Source organism: Polypterus senegalus, chromosome 4 (assembly GCF_016835505.1).
Source record: "Polypterus senegalus isolate Bchr_013 chromosome 4, ASM1683550v1, whole genome shotgun sequence".
NCBI lineage: Eukaryota > Metazoa > Chordata > Cladistia > Polypteriformes > Polypteridae > Polypterus > Polypterus senegalus.
In genome coordinates, this window is record NC_053157.1 from 151469297 (window position 1) to 151491760 (window position 22464).

The 22464-nt window shown below is 34.9% G+C and overlaps 1 protein-coding gene across 3 annotated transcripts in view; it reads right to left on the minus strand.

The window, feature by feature from the left end:
• The window catches only part of slc2a9l2 (solute carrier family 2 member 9, like 2), a 185525-nt gene that overhangs the window by 77863 nt on the left and 85198 nt on the right, over positions 1-22464 (minus strand). The window lies entirely within an intron of this gene.

Consider the following 22464-nt stretch of genomic DNA (forward strand, 5'->3'; position numbering starts at 1 on the left):
TAAACGCACTCACTCAGTCCATCAAGTGCTCCTTGTAGAACTGTTTGTATTTATTAGTACAATCACTTCACTGTAAAACTTGCACTACAGTTATAATATTGCACAACCTGAGCCACTTTATAAAGCGCATATTTACATATGATGACGATATAATTTTTAAGATGAAATGCAGCAAAATATGTTTATTATATTATACAGATAAAACTTTAACTACATGGTGCCACAGCGCTAGCGAGCCGCTGACACTCCATTCACAGATCGTTCTTGCCTTGCTCTATATTCTTGCTGGTACTGATGCGACACTGGAAGGATAGATGGATAAAAAAATTAAACATGTACTACGAAGATATTTCGATGTTCCTTAAAAATTTTGAAGAATCGGAGTTCTAAGCTTGCAGATGGCTTAAAGTCTATTACAGAGTTGACTGTGTGGCGATTGGGTATTTGGAGAAAGAAAAGTAAAGACAGGAATTGGAGGTTAGTACGTTTGAAAGAGACAGTACTGCTGCAATAAAGTATTTCATCGAAGTTCGCACACGGCGCAGCAAGCATCTTGCGTGAGACATGAACAATCACTGCGCCACCGTGTTCCCATGTTTAATAACATGCCTTAACTCCTATCATCATGAAAATGATATCATGTATATATCTCAGTATTTTAATTATTCAGAGAGCTGTAATATCACAAATATAATGGATTCTGTGTCCTGTCGGAGGAAGAGAAAGCCCGGAAGCACGTAGTGATTCACACACATAGAGCACATAGAAGATCAAATACAAAACAATGCATTTAGCGTGCTACTTTAGTTATGATGGGATTGAGAAACTAGTAAATTAAACAATTTTAAGACAAATTTTATGATGTTCTACTTTAATGACAAAATAAACTACGTGATTAAACTGGAAATTTAGAGATTAAAGTTGACATTTCATGCTTTTTCCCCACTGTGTGCCTTTTTTTTTCTCTGTACCCTAATAAGCTTTCATATGACACTCAGACGGTGAGCTAGAATTCGCCTTTTCACGGCGACTTTGATATCTGACGACTTCTTTTTTATTTCAGGCACTGTGCGACTTTGTGAACGTGAGCTGTCGAGTTTCTCCGACACGCTATGTCACTCGATCAACTTCCTTTTGTTGTTTATACCAATGTTTAAACCAACAAATAGTACGTTTTTCTTTGCCTCCACTTGGTATTCGCTGAAATTCTTCTATTTTCCCCTTTTTACTTTTGCCATTGCCTTTTCACAGAAGGCTGAGCTTAAGGGCCATTTATATTGATTTGCAAATTCAAAGAGGTGTAATTCTGGGAGGAGTTGGGGCGGGACAGCAGGCGCTTGCACATGCGTTACTTTTCAAGCTGACCGGGATGTATGTAGCGGAAGAATGTGGAAGTTGGCGTACGCACAGATTTATGCATCTGGATTTTTTTGTGCGTGAGCACATTTCCGCTTTTGTCCATACGCCATGTTATAGTGTAAATTCTATGCACAGCGTTATACATGAGGCCCCAGGTCAGGTACTTCACAGAAGTGGTTGTTCCAACGCCGTGCTATGGAAAAACAACCTACTGCTACTAACTCCCATTATTTTAACAGGAATCTGGTGGTTCTGATCCCATTCAAGAGGTGGTATCCATGTAGAAGATATTTAAGACTGTGCATGATTGTCATCTTTTCCAACAGTTCTGAACTTAGAACATTTTCTTGAATTATATTTAAGATTCTTCGCATTGGGACCCATAGATATTTCTATATTGAAAATGCATTTGAATCCTCAGAACACCTATGTCATAGTTCAGTGCAGTGACTTATCTTTTGTCATAAAAGATAAAGAGATTTGTGCATAAATTGTTGGAAAAGATCATGATCAAGACTGTTAAGTGGGGTGCAAGATTATAAGGGTTCCATACTGCATTGAAGAACGTAACAGACTGGGGCAAAAAGCTATCACACAACCTGGGAAGTCTCACTCTGATGCTACTGTATCTTTTTCTATAATCCATGAAAGGGGTGAGAGGAGTCCTGCACAATGTAGTAGAACTTGTGGACACAGCATTTGAAGAAAGTTTATTTCAGAGAAAGGAGAGGTGCCCAGATAAAAATCTCTGCTGATCTCACAATTCTCTGTACACTTATGTGGTCACACATGCTGTAATTGTCATACCGGACTGTAATGCAGCTGGTCAAAACACTATTTATGGCACCTCTGTAAAAAATGGTGAGAATGGGAGCCAGGAAACTCGCTAGCTTCAGTCACCTCAGAAACTCTAGTTTATGCTGGGCCTTTTTATTTAGGAATGTAGTGTCGTGCACACTGAAGAACTTGATGTTTTTTAGAATTTCCACAGCAGAGCCATTTACGCAGACTAGGATATGGTCAGGGTGGGTTTTTTCCTGAAAGTCAACAGTTACCTCTTTGGACTTATCAATACTGCAGGACAGATTGTTTTATCTGCAACTAAATGGTCAGCTGTTCCACCTCATCACTATGTACCGACTTGTCATCCTGCTTATTATGCCCAGTTGACAGTCTTGTCATCAATGAAAATTATGTTGCAATTGAAGCTGTGTAAGTCTGTGCATTCATGAGTTAAGGAGGTGAACAGCAGAGGACTGAGCATGCAGTCCTGAGAAGCCCTAGCTCTCTACCACTTTCTTTCAAAATGTTTCCTCCTAGACGAATGGAAGCACCAGCAGGAAAAGAATCTTTCAATCAGAATTTTAGATAAAGAATCAGCCCATTGACAAGATACACTTCTTATCAATCTATGAGAAGAATAGTGTAATTCAAGTGAAAAGTTTATACTGCATGCACTTATTTTTAAAATGTAACCAGTAGCCTAACTGTGAGTGATGTTGTTGGCCATATGTTTTGGGACTGTGCCATACCCAAACCATACTGTGGAAAAGTCTTTGCTTACCTTCAATAATTTACAGTAGAGTATCACTAGTTGGGATTATACTCTGTTGTGTAGTGAATAATCTGTTGCATTATTTCATACTACATTGCAGCTCATCGTCTTGTCTTATTCAGTCATAAAATTAAAATCAATTCATTATAACACACAGAAAAGGCTACCCCATTCAAATAAAAAAAAAAACATTTTTGCACTTGAAGAAGTACTCAAAGCTTCTTTAGCATGTGGCAACAATTTATTAATTTTGTTTTAGGTAAATACATTGGGACTCTGTTAACCATCCAGATGCTTCAATATCCATAATAGGTTATCCAATTTAATTTCTCTCTAGATGGGTTAAGGATAGTGTTGAAGCAGAATTTAAATGTGATATGCAATATTGTATTACTTATGATATGTTTAGTTGATCTGAATCATTCTCATTGTAATTTATTCTTATAAAGTTAATAAAGGAAAGGAAAACAATACTAATTTGAATTCTGCTAACTATTCAGCCTCCCTAAAGTATTTATTTGAACTTCAACAGGGTCTGCAGCCTGGAAACCTAATATAATGAATATCCAATTCTATCATTTATCTTCAGTGTGCGGATGGTAGGTAACTCTGCAGTTGAACATAAATCAAATATTCTAAATTAGGAAAAAATAGGACAGAATTTCCATACAAACTATGACAGCTGCAGTGCCAGTGTCTGTATTAATATGGGTTATTACATTTAAATCATATATGACACAGAAAAACATTTTATTTTAGATACACTATTTTTTCACTTTCCTAAATCTCTCAGTCCTAAATTAGAACTAATTACCTTTTATAACTTGTTTAAAGTGTTACATCTGCTGAAAGACTTTTCTGTAAAACATATACAAAAGTGCAATTAGCAGAATCTGCTGACATTTGGCAAACATCACTTGGGAAATGACTTGAGCCTACATGTACTGGTAAATGGGAATAAGTAAAGGTTAACCTCTGAGTAGTTATGATTATGAATTTAGAGGTAATATTTAAATTACATCTAAAATACCTAATTAAAATGTAATAATTTGCCATATACAATAAACTATAGTATCACTTGTGCTAAAACACAATGTAAATATATATATATATAATTAAAAGTAACCTAAAAAATTAAAAGTAAGCCTGATACCATCTTTATTACTCATAGAAATTATGTGCATAACTTTTCTACTAGTTACAACAATTTAAACATAATTAGACTGAGAGTCTATCACCACAAATTGTTAACTACGAACAAAAACAATGGCTGTTCACAATGTATATTGGAGTGTTATTTTATTATATTTAACATTGGAGTTATAAATATACAGAAAACATAAAATAGAAGAATACAACATTTATCTGCACTATATTTTAAACATAATTAAGTATCTCAGAATAACTTTTTATCATCTTGACATTTTTCTTTCTCTGTCTGGACCTCTCTTTTTATTCACTCTCAAAAGTAAAAACAAAACTATTCCAGATTTTGGCCTCACATCTTTAGAAATCTTAAAAAGTGGCTTTTGGTACTGATGCCATGCAGTCTAAAGGGTTAGAAAGTTGCATGATAAGATGTGACATTCATTCCAATGTTTATATAATTGAAGAATGAAAGTTACCCATTCGTCTTCTGCAGGGTTAGCATTTGTATATGCATAAGAACATATATTCACTGAAAATAAATGAACCCTACCACCCCCATTCTATCAAATACACAGTCAGTCGCTAATGATAAATGTCTTTTATAAAAAAAAACCCTGGTTCACAATTTTCTAGAAAAAAAAAAGCTTTCACAGATTCAAGGACGGAAAAGGGCTTTCAGTATCCCAACAAAAATATCATGCTCCAACCAGAAAATATGTCTGGATTAATGTGAAACATTGTCATCCAGAGAAATACATCATTAAAAAAAAATTATACTTCCTGCTTAAAGAAACAGCTCTCTGTCTAAATGAATATATTTATCCAGATGTCTTTGTCCTAACACACACATTTATGTGATGCACAACTTTCCCTGGTACCTATGATCAGACACTGATACTTTTCTGATCCTATCTGAAAATACTGGAATGTCACTATGCTAGGTGATCACTGGTGCAGGATTCATAATGCTAAATAACAGGAACAGAAAAAAGACTTCTAGACTCAATAGTAATGTTGCCACACAGTTGGCCTTAAGAGTTTGAGAGAAAAATCCTGATTTATTTTTCTCTATTTTATTCATTACTTGTTGTGATGAAGTAAATGAAAAAGTTAAAATAATTTAGAAATTTCATTCAACTGAGAGTTGTAATGCTCGGTAACTGTTTCATAGCCTGTCTGTGGTCTGCAGTTCCTCTGTAACGTTTCATTTGACAGATGTAACGCACATAAGTCAAAAGATTTTGATGGGTATAACAAGCATCATCCATATATACATATTAAAACAATGCCTAGACTCATAATGGATGCTAGTTTTACTGAACCAGCATGCAACTTACGAATAATCTTAGGTAGATAGATAGATAGATATTCTATTGATCCTAAGGGTAAAATTTATTGTCACCAGTTTGAATTTTAAAACACAATACACTTCTAAAACTTGTTTTTTACAGTTTAAATAGCACTAGTACTAGTTTCAGCTTAAATACTGTATATAGGACTACTGTAATGCATTTACTCACAGGTTTCTTTTCTGTTTACAGCTTTAAGTTTACATGAAATTCTGCTGCAATCTTTACTAGTACTAGAAATATGGACTAAATAACTCATGCTCTTAAGTCTTTACACTGGATATCAGTTAAATTTACAGCTGCTTTAAAATGTTATTATTGTTACCAATAAAGATGTAGATGTCCTAAGTCCTACTTATCTCAACTTATCATTACATACAAACTAGAGCAGGCTTTAAGATCTATAGATGGCAGTGGTGGGAGGTTGAGCTTTTAGCTACAGAGACCTAAAGTTGTGGAATGATTTTCCTGCTTTTGCGGGAGATGGCCAATTGGTCTCTGTTTTTTTAAATCCTGCTGTTTGGCTGTTCTTATTACACCTCTACTGCCAGTCATTTGCACAAAAAGATGAAGCATGATATTAATTATAAAATGCTACTTATTCTTCACTTCGTATTGCCCTGCTGTGGCACTTGGTGTCACTACTGTACCATCAAGCTTTTACTACTACCGATGGGAAAGACACCAGAAATAATGAGAGCCTTGTATTCCAAGTAAAGGATTAAGTTGCCATACTAGATGAGCACGGACTCTGATAATACTCTACAATGCTCAAGAGAGGAGTGAATGGCCAGCTGGTCTAGGCCTCCAGATTTGTGACTGTATCTGCCTCTGTCTATGACTTTTTCTGGCCATATCTCAACAATAATACTAATTATTGTTATGATCTTATCATTTATGAATTTGAAAATTACTCTGTTTTACTGCATGATTATTCTTATTTGCATTTCTGTTAGAATAAATCATATAATTAGAACAAGTTGTAATTTGCAAGTTAATTGTGACATTGTTAAGGTATGCTCAGCTTGTACTCAGTGTTATGCAAGCTTAATAACCTTCCATACAAAAATACATTAGAGCATATAGCAGAAATTAAAACCTCTTATCTATATTTAATCTTTAGTATATAGGTTTTTTAAAATGATTACAAACTTTATAATACATGCACAAAAACACTGTTGCACAAAACCCCAGCCTAAATTGAGCCTCAGCTCATGTTAGCTATAACAGGGCTAATATCAGCTGTCATTATGAAATGGTGGTAAAAACTGAGAAAAAATTAACACTAATTCTTACTAAAATTAGTTATATATTGTTATATTAAATATTTTTATAGCTGAAGATTTATGCTTTACAATTTTAAAAACAAGCAATCAACAGTTACTACAGGCAACAGAAAATTAGGTTTTATGGCTAAAACTGCAGTTTTTAGTTAAAAGGTACAGACAGAAATCATCAGCATGATTGCAGTGTGTGCAGGTTTGAACAATGCTGTTGCCTAACACGTGAAGTGCCTGCACTTGAACCCTACCTCATTGCTTGTGTTATGTTTGGCTGTTCTCCCTGTGACAATGTGTTATTTCTCTGGATACTATGGTTTTGCTCTCAGTTCCCAAAGATGTGTGTGTTACGCTTTTAAGCAAATATAAACTGACCCTGTATGGGCACTGACGAAAAATCCATCAAAATTTTTTTTGCAGCAAATAAGCTGTATTCAACAGTAACCTTGCTTGCAGAATATTTTCCTGAAAATTCAACCATGTGGCAGCTTAGACAAACATTATTTTCCCGGCACCCCATGATGCTTTGTGAGGACAGCATGATGTCACAGAGCTGTAGCAGCCACACACAGAACTTTCGCATATGGGTACTGTAAGATCATTGCCAATGTATTCTGGGTATGTGTGATGCATGATGTCACTGACTAGATCACTCTAGTAATCCAGACTTCCACCTTGCATATGTTTAAAAATAAACTTTGAGGGCTATATTATCTAACCATAATGACATTACTATGAGTACTGCCACCAGATATATAACATGGATCCCTGAGGCACTGCAATGTTGCATATCTAATCTGCATCTATAATTAGCCATGTGCTGCAGCAAGCCTTAAATGAGCCCTTCCCCTACCCCTTCCCAAGATTTATTACTGTTTACAAGAGACTTCTATATTCTTCATGAAAGATGAAAATGTGAAGCATCTGCACAGGTGCATGGGAAACAAAAAAGACATTTCAACTGCACCCACAACTGCGACTTCAAACAATGGAATGAGCCAGGCTCATGCTGCCACTTCCTTGCACTATTAATGTGTGCAGCGAGATTGGAACCATATGAACTCTATAAATGGAAATCTATGTTTTTTACTTATTGCCAGTTTGTGGCTATTTATTATATTTTGATTGTGGTTATCATTCCATCTGTGTCTTTTCTTGGTTGAGACCCAGTGGTGCAATGGTTAGCATAGCTGCATCACAGCTCAGTTCGTACATTTCCACAATAATTGATCCGGCATAGCTGGCACAGGCTTTCACAGTCCTCAACTCAAAACTAGTTCATATACTCTATCCCCCCTGACAATGGTTTTGTTACTCTCAGGGTTCAAGTAGAGGATTCTTCTTGTGTTGTAGTGCAGTCTTCTCTTTCCTACCTGAGGCTTGTCTGTGGTGTCCAGTACTTTATTCAGTTAGGTCCATTGCTGTGTTGTTTGCAACTTCATAAGAAAAAGCATTACTCTTTGTGGCACAAGCGTTTAGATGGTGAAGTTCCATTCTTGAATTGACGGCTGTTTCTCAGCCTTCAGACTGGCTCACTGTTTAGCTTGGCAAACTGGACCTCAGCTCTCAATCTCACAAAGAGAAAAGTGTTGACTTCAGTTCCTCAAGGAAGAGTGTCTCATAGATTTTTTAGTTTCATAGAGCAGGTTTCAGAGGTTTTTAGTCATTTTGGAGTGTGACACCAGAGCTCCTATTGGAGTTCCCTCTGATTTCCCTTTATAGAGCCATCTGAGAGAGACAGAAAGTGTCCCGGAGTTTTAAAGGTATGTAAAACTTTATTTGATTGGATTAAAATCACTAATGGTTACAAAATCATTGTGTCTTGATAATTACGTTTTTCTTGTCCATCAGAGTTGTCATTCCTTGAATTATAGCTCTTTGTGCTTGCTTGAGACCATTTCATGTCTTCCAGTTCAAGAAGTCTATAGAGTGGCTTCTGAAAAGATGTCAGTTCAACTCTGATTTACACCATTGTTATCAGATGACATACAGGCAGATCCTGGTGAATTCAGCTGGAATTCAGTCACTGAGTTTTGAATATAAGTGCAGGTTTTTGTGCAGCTGGACGTTTGCTAAATCTTCTGCCTTAAAAGCCCAGTGTGCCAACATAGCCTATCAGAATGGGAAAAGCCAACTTTGTCCTAAACTATACAGAAATATGTATAGAATTAAGTAATACCCTTGACTTGTTACGTAATTAGAAAGATGTGTTAAAATGTTTACTTAAACCACAATGTACCCTTGAATTATAAAAAGAATGTATTTGAAGTTATACTGCAGATGTTATAACATTTGTTTATACTACATAAAGATTTATCAGCTATATGAATTGTAAACGTTTGCCATGCCTTAAGGTCTTAAATACCTTTTCAATATGTACATTTTGGCCAAAATTCCCAAGGTTGATCATTTTAATTTAGCAGTAAAATTAAATGAATTTAGAAGTTACTTTCAGAACCAGTAAATGTTTTGTTTTCAGTACACAAAAGACAGTAACTTTAAAGAAATTTAAAAATATACAAAAAGTACAGAATAAAATATGTAAATAATATAATGCTTAAGCTACACGTAAGTATTCAACTCTCTATTACATTTTAGAGCAAATAACTGTGATGCAAAATGCAGAACATAAACAATCAAGGAAATTAGTACACAAGGAGAAATCAAAAACTAACATACTATATGTTGATAGCAGTATTTACTTTCTTTGCATTGGTAAATTTACTGTGGTTCATCTCAGGTACAGAAAACTGTGTTTAAAAAGTCAAAAGGTAGCTGAATTGCCACTTGTCTGTGTTCAATGATAATGGCTCACTTGCATGCAGAATAAATACATGTCTGTGTAAGGTCTCTTAGCCAGGTAGTGAATTGCCTGAAAGCATGAAAACAAAGCTTTCAAAACCAATTAGAGGGAAGGCCATTGAAAGTCACAGATAAGGATCAGAATACAAATGAATTTCAGAGTAATTAAAGAGCCCTCAGAGCACAGAAAAGTTATTATTATGAAGTGCACAGCACACCAATCCACCCTGGACTGGCTTGGACTGTCCATCTATAAAGATCAAAAGTCTCAGAAGAAAACCTTTAACTGAAACAACTATGAAGTCAAAGGCTAGTCTGTCGTACGATGTTGGTATAAACACATGACCACCTTGCAACAAGGAATCACAGCATTAGTGATTCATCACTAATGAAGTACAACTAAGTGGTGTATTTTCATTAATTTATGTATCACTGGAAAATGTTGAAGTTCACAAAAGCATACAACTGGATGCCCAAAATTACAAAACTGGGAAATGCAGTAAAAGGACTTTTAATTATCTATGAGCAACCTGCTCAAAGAACATGTCTAAAAATGAAAGGGTGGAAGGAACATTGTAACATGAAAACAGCTAGTAAAAGATCAGGCCACAGAAGAGAGAATCACTAGGCCGTGCAGGAGGCAACTCCCAAGCAATTAATGGAGACGGCAGGATAGAGATAGATGTATCTGGATGTATATAGTGTTCCGATGTGTCTAATATGTATCATCCCAAATTGGTATGAACCAGTGGAAACTTCTGTGCCTTCCTTGGCTGTCTTCTTCATTAGATGTTAGTACAGCACCTATTGATGTCCTTTTCAACATTATCTGTAGCAGGAAATTCTGGATGCTTTGCCCTTAATGTTACACAGGGTATTACAGAGGAAATGGGCAACACTATAATATTAACCAAATCCCATGAGCTGAGATCTAAGCTGAATATACTTCAAGCATACATTTACAAAACTTATGAAGAGTGACTTCCATTTTATTACTAAAGGTAAGGAACAAATCTAACTTTTCTTTGTGCCTGAAGATCATTCTTCTTCCTCTCATGTCAGACCAAAGGAAAAGACCTCATAAACTCATACAGTACTCATTTGAACAATCATGCTTATCTATTTTTTCTGAAACTGATCATCAGGAAAGCTGTTTCTACCACATTCCCACAGACTACTGAAAGTCAAAACAGAACACTTTTTTTTACATATTTTGTACAATAACATATTTGGGAAGAGTAAGCTTTCTGCATTTATACCATTGTTCTGGTTACAAAAACTAATCATTGTTAAGAGCATAATATTATGTCTGCTGTATACTGTTGATACTTATGGAACTTCCTCTGTAGTATGCAGAATAAGCATCATCAGCATCTCAAATTAAATGATGCATGTGGATGTATTTGGCATAGCTTAGGGCAGTCAGATGTCCTTTCTTTAAGAAAACATGTATTTCTTAAATGAGCCTACTATAGTTTTATCAGATCTGGACAGAAGGAAATTTGAAAATTTTTATTTAACTTCAGTGATATTCTTTTATCGTCCTTTACCACTGTGGCAATAAAATCCAACCCTTGATCTTAACCTAATGTCATAAGAAGCCCCAGATGCTGGACACATTATTTATTAACAGCACCACTACAGTTTCAGCTTTGTTTCTGGGAGTTTATCAAAGTACAGGTGACTATACAGAAATTGCATTTAAAAGTCAAACAGGTACAGAATTCCTTATTTACTCTTGTTGATTTCATTACTGGATCTAGCAAATCTATCTGAATGGAGAACTGAAGAAAATGAAACCTGTCAACTATAGTGGTGTTTGGCATACATGATGGCTTAACATTTTACATATAGTAGGTCTCAATATACTGGCACATATAAGGTCAATACGCTTGCTGCTTAAGTGTCTCACTGATAGCTTGGCTTCCATAATGATTTCTGCAAGGCCTGTCAATAGCACGCACTACCACTGGGTTGTAACAAGCTATAGGACTGGTCAATTATCACTGGGGACATGAAAGTAACAATTTGTCTCTACATAATTTTTTCTTTCATTTCTCTTAGTCCTTATCATTGTCCTGAGTCAGAATAACCTTCTAAGGCTTGACTGGGGACTTTGACTAAGCATTTCTTTAAAACTTATAAACAATTATTAGCCTCCATTAACATTATAGGGAAATATGGTAAATATTCTTATGATGCCCATATTCATCCTGTGACTTTGCTTATTATACCTACTATGTTCTTTGCTTAACTTTGTCAGAACACCATTACACCAACTGTTTTTTCTGTTTTTTTTATATATTGCCATTTTCTCTGAACAGACCATGGCTATCCTACCATCCTATCAGTGCTCCCAACTTTGTTAGATATTCACCCAAGCCATTCCTATCTTTGTATGAACCCAGAAATTTACAGTATCTTTATAACTTTTCTAATAAACAAGCTTTCCTAAGGACGACAGCTTTTCCTTAGCAAATGAAAGTTTTTATGTCTTTGTTTTATTTATAAGTGGGAATTGATTTGTCCCTTCAATGTGTAGTATCATATGTGTATTGGATATCTACACCAAGAATAGTTATAATCATTTCATAAGAACAGTTGCCAGATGTTTTATCTTGAAACTTCACCAAGTTCAAGGCTGCAAATATTTCTACATATTCCTTTGTTTTTGGTATTAACCAGTACTAAGGGAATGCACGCAGAATGCAATTCTGTCATGCTGATCATACACCTTCTTTCACTTGGATGTTCTCTGGCATATTATCACTGATAATTGATTGAAGTGTTATTCTTGCTCAATGGTTAGCCTTCTGACGTCAAGTAGGTGAACTAATGTTACCTGTGACCAAAGTTATTATTATTGTTATGTATGTATTTATTTATTTTTTTCTTAAATCAGTTATACACAACCACTATGGCTACTTTAAATTCTCACTAAGTCAGTTTGTTTACACAGATGGCTTTTGCACGGTGGGTAATTTTTATGTTAAATAAAAAAGTATGCATTTTTAAAATAGATTTCACAGTTCAAATGAGAGCAAGGATTAAACTTTCATTTTAAATAAATGAGTTGATGTAAGACAAGATTGGCGTGGGCATGCAATTAAGATAAGAACTGATGGCTAGCGACATTTGGAAAGGAATGCAATGCATTTTTTTCTTATAAATGCAACATTTAGGCATATTTACTGAATTAAATAAGAAATTATTCAGTTTGTTTGTATATTTATTTGGAGTTAACATTTCTTGTTGCAGTTTGACTAACCATTTGTTTAAAAAATGGACCAGGCTTTTTCTGGGTCTTCATTTAGTCCAACTTGCCATAGACCCCTACCATATAAAGGTCACAATCTTTGATTTTCAATGCATTTTAGGACACTTTCAAAATCAGCATTTGGATGGAAAAATAATTTAAATTATTTTGTATAATTAATATTAGTTGATTATTTACATCTAATCAAAAAATCTTCAAAATTATCTGTCATATGCAACTTTGTCATCTGTCCTGGTCACATTTTTGTACCTTTCAGAACAAAATTATTTTCAGTTACACAGGAGATTTCACAAAAAAACATACACTTAACCTTTTCTGACCATTGGATTTAGTGTTAGCCTTTTTCTATCTAAAAAGATTTTGTTAAATGTACTTGGGGAAAACCCAGGAAAAAGCAAATAATTGGAAAAGCTGACAGAAGCACCTTTGACAGTTATCTCACCTTGAAGTTCTAAAGATTTTGTTAACATTTTTACAGCTGTTTGGCTGTGCTCTGTAATTAAATTTTATACATAATTTTATGATATGTGAATTTTGGAGAACTTTGTTCTTATACCCAATGGGGGAAGTCAGTGCTAACCCTGATTTACTCAACAGTTCAAGACTCAGAACTTCGCAAAAGTATGCCATTTTTTCACCGACATTAGCTGCTTGCCGACAGTGTATCCAATTTGTGTTAATTGCTCAATGTTAAAAAGGAAATTTCCCTTCTAAGGTCACACTACCACATTTAAAAATGGTGTTTTTAAATGAAAACAACATCTGTCCACAAATAATTTATGAAAATATACTTGTCTATACCTAAATGACTTACAACACATATGATGTAATCGTTTGCCTACACTGGGCAAGCGTGTAGCATAGTTGACTGTAACCAGACATACCTGTACACCTTGCAATTCTGCCACGATTTTAAGCTCAATTTATAGTTGTCAACTGATTTTCTGTGTTCATCAACTGTCATTTGACATACAGTATAAGATTGGTTGTGATGCCCAATTGCATCTTATGATTGGGCTGTCTTCTTTCATATTAGAAATTTCAGTTGGCTGTCTTGTTGTGGGAGCAGTCACACAAGCTGATATTCTTATGTCACCACTGACCACAACTCCAGTGAGTGTGTATCGTACAAGTATAGTCTCAGCACCCATGTTGTGGCATGTCAATAGGAATGAATGTGCAGCGTGCATATAGTTGACTGGTGATTCTATCATGAACAGTGTCTAGTTATGAAGTGTTGTGGAATGTAACCCTTCTATGCCTAATATGTTTTTTATCCATGAGGAATTACCAATCAGGTAATGAGATGTTGTAACAAGCCGAACCCAAACAGGAAAGAGTCACGAAATAAGCGTGTGTGGGCTGGACCTAAAAAACACAGAAAACTATGGTCTTCTGATGCGATTTGAAGAGCCACAATTGTTTACAAAACTGGAAAGCAGGATATACATTTTACCCTGAATTAAAATTCAAAACTATTAAAAAAACATGCAGGGAGAAGTGTGTCTATGAGTATATAATGGAGGTGATCTGAATTTGTTAAATTAATCCATGACTCTGAAGCTGTGGGGCAACAATAAAATAACCACTGCATCACTATGCCTCCCTGTATAATTATATCAGACATTTAGACATTGAGAATGCTTTAATTTCATACAAGAAAAAAGTGTCATTTCATTTATATTTAACAGTTACAGAATAATGAAAGTTTGAAAAATTTTCTGCTTCTACAGAGAGACTTAACAGTGCAGTTGATATAACTTCAGGAAGAAAAAAGTCTTGCATATTCATAGGATGAATTTGCTCATATTGTTGAAAAGTAGGGTGAAAAATTTCAATCCCAAGCAATTATCTGAACAATTTGACTGTCTCTCTGATTTAATATCTGGTAAAAGTCACTATACTTAAGGCTCACAGTGAAAGCTGAAATAAAATTGATGTAACTCAGAAAATTATAAATATGAAAACTGTCAGTCATATAAAAAATGATCTGGTCTCTCAGGACACTAAAAGGCAATAAATCTACTCATTTCATGCTCAAATAAATCTATAACATTTTAGCTGGAAAGTAAGCTAATGATATTTTGTCATTTTACTTGCTGGCAGAATTTCTAAATAGACTTTGACTCTAGCTTAGCACAGTGAAGTTTAGAATTCTGAGATAACAAAATAAAAAAGATTCAAAAGGGTGGTGCTAAACTCTCATATGATGGGACATGAAAGCAAGTAAATCATAATACACAACCTTTTAAATAAAAACAATATGATCCAAAGTTTTACTAGTCAAAATCACTTCTATAAGATTAACTATAAAATGAAGTGTACAGTATAAAATATTTTATCATTTGCATTATAATAAATTAATTAAGCATCATTCAGATATACAATTCTATATCTAATTCAAATCTAATCCCTCCTCCACCCATATCAAAAGTAAAAAGCTATATTATTTTTTTATTTTTTTATTTTTTTTTAATTTTATTACAATCAATACATAGCAATCAAGTTTTACAAAAAAAAAAAAGAATTATGCTAAGAACAGATCGATCCCCACCCTTGAGAGAGAGAGCAAGCCAAACGGTGTAAAATTTAAGGCTTTTAAAAATACCTAAATCAACAAATTCTCTGTGCTTTATAAAATCATTTCAAAATATTAATGATTAGATCCTGCCATGTTTTGAAAAAAGTCTGCACAGATCCTCTAACTGAGTATTTGATTTTTCCAATTTTAAATAATATAACACATCAGTTTCCCACTGACTTAAAAGAGGAGAGTTTGGGTTCTTCCAGTTTATCAGAATAAGTCTGCGTGCCAAAAGTGTAGTGAATGCAATCACAATTTGTTTGTCTTTCTCCACTTTAAGACCCTCTGGAAGAACCCCAAACACAGCTGTTAATGGGTTAGGAGGGATTGTGAGTCCAAGACTGTCTGAGAGGTAATTAAAAATTTTTGTCCAGAATAATGTTAATTTGGAGCAGGCCCAGAACATGTGACCTAGTGAGGCTGGGCTTTTGCAGCGTTCACAGGTTGGATCATGCCCTGGAAACATTTTGAGAGTTTTAGTCGAGACAGATGTGCTCGATATATAATTTTGAGTTGTATAATTGTATGCTTTGCACATATGGAGCTCGAGTGAATTCTCTGCATTGCTACTTTCCACTCCTTTTCTGATATATTAATTGAGAGATCATTTTCCCAGTGTCCTCTTGGATCTTTGAAAGGAAGGGATTGTAAAAGGATTTTATATATTGTAGAGATGGAGTCTAACTCCTTGAAATTGATCAATAATTTTCCAGCGTGGATGAGGGTGCAAGATGAGGAAAATCTGGAAGGTTCTGTTTAACAAAGTTCCTGATTTGAAGATAGTGAAAGAAATTTGTAGCTGGAATGTTAAATTTGGAATGTAATTGTTCATAGGATGCAAAGACGTTGTCTATATAAAGATCTCTAAGCAAGTTAATTCCAAATTTTTCCAGATATTAAAACTGCATATGTTTGTGAGGGTTGAAAGAGGTGGTTCTTTTGCAGGGGTGCCACAGAAAGAAGCTTCTCCGTCTTAAAATGCTTTCTACATTGGTTCCAGATTCTAAGTGAGTGGAGCACAATTGGGTTATTAGTGTATTGCCGATAACGTGTGTTTATTGGAGCACAAAGCAAGGAATACAAAGAAGTACTGCAGGATTTTACTTCTATTGCGGTCCATGCCTGTGTATGTTCTTCTATTTGTGTCCAGGTTCTTATCGACTGTATATTTGCGCCCAGTAATAAAACTGGAAGTTAGGTAGAGCCATGCCGCCTTCTGCCTTTTGTCTTTGTAGGTCGCTCTTTTGATGCGTGGATGTTTAGAATTCCAAATAAATGAGGTTATTGTTGAATCTAATTGCTTAAAGAACGATTTATTAATGTATATTGGTATGTTTTGAAATAAAAAGGAGCTTAGGAAGAATATTCATCTTAACAGTGTTAATTCTTCCAGCTAGTGTGAGATGAAGGGTTGACCATCTATGCAAGTCTTGTTTAATTTTTTCCATGCAGACGAAAATTTTGTTGATAAAGAGCTTTATGTTTACTTGTGATGTTTACCCCGAGGTATTTAAACTGTTCTGCAATGATAAAAGGAAGGGTGTCTAATCTAATATTATATGCTTGCGAATTCACGGAAAGAGTACACTTTTATTCAGATTAATTCTGAGACCAGAGAGCTTTTGAAATTCTGTGAGTGCTGCTAAGACTGCAGGCACAGAATTTTCTGGGTCCGATATATACAGTACCATGTCATCTGCATATAATGAGATTTTCTGTTCCAGTCCTTCTCTGCTAATCCCCTTTATCTGATCAGTATTTCGACAATGTATTGCCAGTGGTTCAATGGCAATTGCAAACAGCAGTGGTGACAAAGGGCATCCTTGTCTTGTGCCACGTTCTAGTTTAAAGTAGTCTGAGCAAATGTTATTGATGCAAACTGAAGCTTCTGGGTTAGTATACAGTAATTTAATCCATGCACAAATGTTCGGGCCAAACCCAAACTTCTCCAAAATAGTAAAAGGTATTTCCATTCAATCATGTCGAATGCTTTTTCTGCATCCAATGATAATAATATTTCTGGGGTGTTTGATTTAGTTGGTGAGTATATTACATTAAACAGGCGTCGAAGATTTGAAGATAAGTGTCGGCCCCTAATAAATCCAGTTTGGTCTTGTGATATTACTGAGGGGAGCACTTTCTCCATCCTTCTAGCTATGATTTTAGAGAGTATTTTAACGTCGTTATTCAGAAGTGAAATTGGTCTGTATGATGCACATTGTAATAAGTCCTTATTTTGTTTTGGAAAGACAGTGATTAGTGCTTGGCGAAAGGTTTGTGGAAGAGATTGGTTATCTCTGGCTTCTGTAAATGTTGCTAATAGGAGGGGAGCTAGCTGAGCGGAGAATTTCTTGTAAAACTCTGCAGGGTAGCCGTCAGGGCCTGCTGCTTTTCCACCTTGGAGTGACTTTATAGCATCCAGTAATTCTGATAATGACAGAGGTTTATCGAGCTCCTCCACACTAATAGCGTCAATTTGTGGTATCTGTAATTTATCCAGAAATGCATTAGATTGTATATTGTCTTCTTTAAACTCAGTAGTATATAGGGATTTATAGTAGTCTCTAAAAGTGTACATTATATTTTTGTGTTCGATGATTTTATCTCCGTTCGTGTTAGTAATTACCGAGATTGCGTTGCGTACATCTTGCTTGTGGATTTGTTGCGCTAAAAGCTTATTAGCTTTCTCTCCATGTTCATAATAATGATGTCTGGATTTGTAAATTAGTTGTTCGGTTTCTTTAGTTGTCAAGAGGTTTAATTCTGAATGTAGAGCCTGCCTCCTCTTATGTAGAGTCTCGCTTGGTAGTCTGGCATGTTCTTCATCTATTTTAGTAATTTCGCTTTTTATCTCTGCTACTTTCTTCGCTTCGGATTTATTTCTGTGGGGAAGATATGAGATAATCTGTCCTCTTAAGAAGGCCTTAAGAGTTTCCCAGAGTATTCCTGCAGAGATCTCAGGGGATGTATTTGTCTCTAGAAAGAATTCAATTTGTTTGGATATAAATTCAGTACAATTCTCGTCAGCTAATAGAAGCGGATTGAGACGCTAGTTATATTATTTAGCATGAAGTAATGGCAAATCTAATAATCGGTAGGTCTCTGTTGTTCCTAGAACAACATTAAAGTTGTCGTTCCAGAGCAATCTTTTACCTTAAACAGGGCAGTTTTAAAATCACTCTGATTTCATCAACCAGAGACTGATTGAATTAAGTCACAGGATTTTTCATTCTCTAATAATGTAGGAAAAAATTTGTTTACTTTAGAAATACAAATGACAATTTTCTTAGAAGCCTAGAGAATGTTGCATGTTTTTTCATAAATGAGCAAGGGCCTTTTTTTAACAGTAGATTTTGCATTCCTATTTGTGTACATTTTGTTTGATAGATATCAGAAGTTGCCTGGTTAAAAGTAAATTAATGGCTTTAAATGCCACCCTTAATTATGTTCCATGAACAACATAACTGATGATATCAGATCCTGAAGTAAACACTTAAAGCAGCTAGGCACCCTAAGAGTTAGCGCAGGTTCTGCACCCTTTATTAATTATGGGTTTTAGTAAATATCTGCCAAATTCTGGAGAAGTGCTGGGCAGTTCCTTGATAAGTAAATTTAATTTTTTCTACTCTTAAGTAAAGTATTTTTTTCAGTGTGTGATCATAGAAGAGTTAGGATTTTTCCATCTGAATAAGATAAGGTGATATGCTAGAAAAGTAATGGAAGATACTACAAATGATAGTTCATTAAGCAATGATGTTCTATGTGGTTTTCCCACAGAGTTAAAGAGTTAGGGATTACCCAAATAAAAAACTTTTTGATTAAAAAGCAAAAAAAAAAAAAAAATCTTCAATAAGGTCTGGGTATAGAATAGTTCCAAAACATGTGGCCCACTAAAACAGATGCCCAACAACAACATTCACATTTAAGAGTCTTGATCCTGGCATTATAGATAAACTGAGTTGAAAGAAATGTGTGTAATATATAATATTCAGCTGAACTAAAACCATGCTTTCCAAAAATTTAAATTAGGACTATAATTTATTAGTAGGTGAATTTCATTCAATCAGTGAAATTCTATTAGAATTTTTTTGTTTCTAAAACTGCTTCATATTATCCAGGTTTAGAAACATTTAGAAAAGCAGGTAGTATCTGGAAATACTATCTTCACTTTTGATAGTTACAACAGTTTCAACAACAAATATTTATTGTAGGTTATCTTGTAGCAAAGTCTGTAACTTCAATGTCTTATATGTTCATGAAAGGTTATATCTGAGCCTTAGTTAATCAAAGAATGACAACATATTATCAGTATAAAAACTGGTAATGCCCCAATGCAAATCAGCTTCATGTGTTAAAACTCATGTAGTTTAAAGATAGTGCAAATACATTATATGATTTACAGAGAGAACATTACCAACATTATAAATTCCTTTTCATATCAATATTGTCCATGTTAGACAGAATTAATTTAATTTAGTTTCTCAGATTACTTTAGAATCCACAATAGGGATTGGTTTATAAACGTCAAGTCTTGTTACCACAATGAGAATGAAACAGTTGAACAAATCATTTAACCTTCAATTTCAGTTGATATTTAATAAATATCTCTATAAGAAGGCTATATCTAATTTAAAAAGTATTTTTACATAGCAAAATCATTGGTGTTAGAACCTAGCAATGACAGAAGACAGCACAGAGTTTCTGAAAATACACAGAATATTACTTAGTCATTACTACAAGTTTAAGGTTATTTTACCATGGGAATCAAAAGCTGCTCAAAGTTGTAAACACACTGGCTATACGAAAAAAATTCTAAAGTCCTATTTAGACGGGATTAGCTTTGCACTAGTTGATGGCGTAAAGTAATTATTTCTGGAAGACCTCTGCAATTCTAGTCCAATACAAATCACTCATGTTAGGAACTTTTCATGGATTATGTGTTTATGTCTCATTAAAGATTAAAGAGATATTTACCTTCCATAAAGTGTCTAAAAAATAACCTCAGGTCAGTTTACTCCCATACGAACTGACATGTCAGTAAAATTCTGTCATTTGAGTGATTTGAATGGGTCTGAAATTACAGAGGTCCTCCAGTAATAATTACTTTACCCAGTGCCTGAAGTGGTAAATAAAATCTACTGGAGTTCTACTTGTTGTGCATGTAGAATAGAGGGCTGAGGTTATTATATCCTGTCAGAGGTGAGATGGTCAATTTTCATAGAAAAGCATGTGGGTACTTATTGTTATAAATAAGAGTTACTAACGTTGTCTCAACTGATGATACACAGACATTAAACTATGTTGAATGGAGAAATGCCACTACAGATTAACGATGCATAATAGAACACTTCATTCACTGATTTTATATCTCCTCCTGGTGTAAAGACTAATCCTGTATTAAAACAGCTTAAAAATTACAGAGGTTCTCTAGTAGTAATGATTTTATCCAAACTACTGGTGTAAAACAAATCCCATATGAAAAGGGCCATAGGTCCTGCTTTACGTTTTAACCAAGTATAATACTCTGAACTCTGATTTGCCTTTCAACATGTTTCCCCAGTTTGAACCCAGGTCGTGTGAAACTTAAAACTGTCCTAAATATTTGTTTCCAATAATATACCCATAAGGCATTTTAAGCTTAATCATTCTTTTTAGCCTAATCATTCTTCAGCCAAATCATTCTTTGTATATATAGACACAATAGAATAGATGTTATACGGTCCCAGCAATTTATTTAATTGTGCCTCCTTGATAGTCCCTGTTATTGCTAAGAGGTTATGGAACTCTTCACACATGTAAACAGAAAAAATCAAGTTTAGAACTCTCTCTGTTGTATTGTTTGCATAATTTAATTCCCCCATAATGATATACGTCACTTCCTTCTTGACCATTCTTTAACTGCAAAAATACTGAAAGAATTACTTTTTGGGTCATCTTTTCAAAATGTCTACATTTCCCAGCAATATTTCCCTATAACAGTTTTTTAGCTTTCCTAATATCTTTTTTAACATTTGCTCTTGTATGTGCTAAAGCTACCGCTGGAGTTATCTGACCTTATCTATGATGAGTTGGCGTTTTAGGATACTAGGTTAAAACATTATTACTGTTTGTACCTATTTATAAGGTTAACTCAGTTAATATCTGGGTAATTAAAGTCCCCTATGACTATAACAGACCTCTGTTAACTTTCTGTTATAATATTAATAAAAAGACACATGATGAAACTGTGGAGGTCTACAAAATACTCCCAATATCAGGCCTCTATCCCTATTGATTTCTATTTGAATCCAGTCATTCTCATTAGGTTATGGCTTTTCATCCAGTTAAAGAAGACACGCATAAAAATTTTCATTCACATAAATGGTAACTCCCTCAGATTTTTGCTTTTGCTTATCTTTCCGATAAGATGTATTACCATGTATGCTACACTCATCCCCATCTCCTTTATTCAGCCAGGTTACTGTTATTAGTCCATCCATCCATCATCCAACCTGCTATATCCTAACTACAGGGTCACGGGGGTCTGCTGGAGCCAATCCCAGCCAACACAGGGTGCAAGGCAGGAAAGAAACCCCAGGCAGGGCGCCAGCCAACCGCAGGGCACACACACACACACACACACACACCCTCCAAGCACACACTAGGGACAATGTAGGATCGCCAATGTACCTAACTTGCATGTCTTTGGACTGTGGGAGGAAACCGGACCATCCAGAGGAAACCCATGCAGACACGGGGAGAACATGCAAACTCCACGCAGGGAGGACCCGGGAAGTGAACTCGGGAAGTGAACCCGGGTCTCCTAACTGCAAGGCTGCAGCACTGCACCATCGCGCCACCCACTGTTATTAGTATAACGTTATTATTATGGTTAGCCACATATAACTCCAACTTGCTTACTTAATTAATGTATTTATTAATTTATTATTTTTATGATCATTTCAAAATAAAAATGTTTTTAAGGTTTCTAAGCAAAAACAACCCACTGCAGAATGACACAATAAATTGTCAAATGTTATTAAATCAGAAAACAAAGATACAATGAATCTTTAAATTTATATAAATAAAACTGTAAGCCACTTGGATATCTGTTTGTTAGCTAATCATGC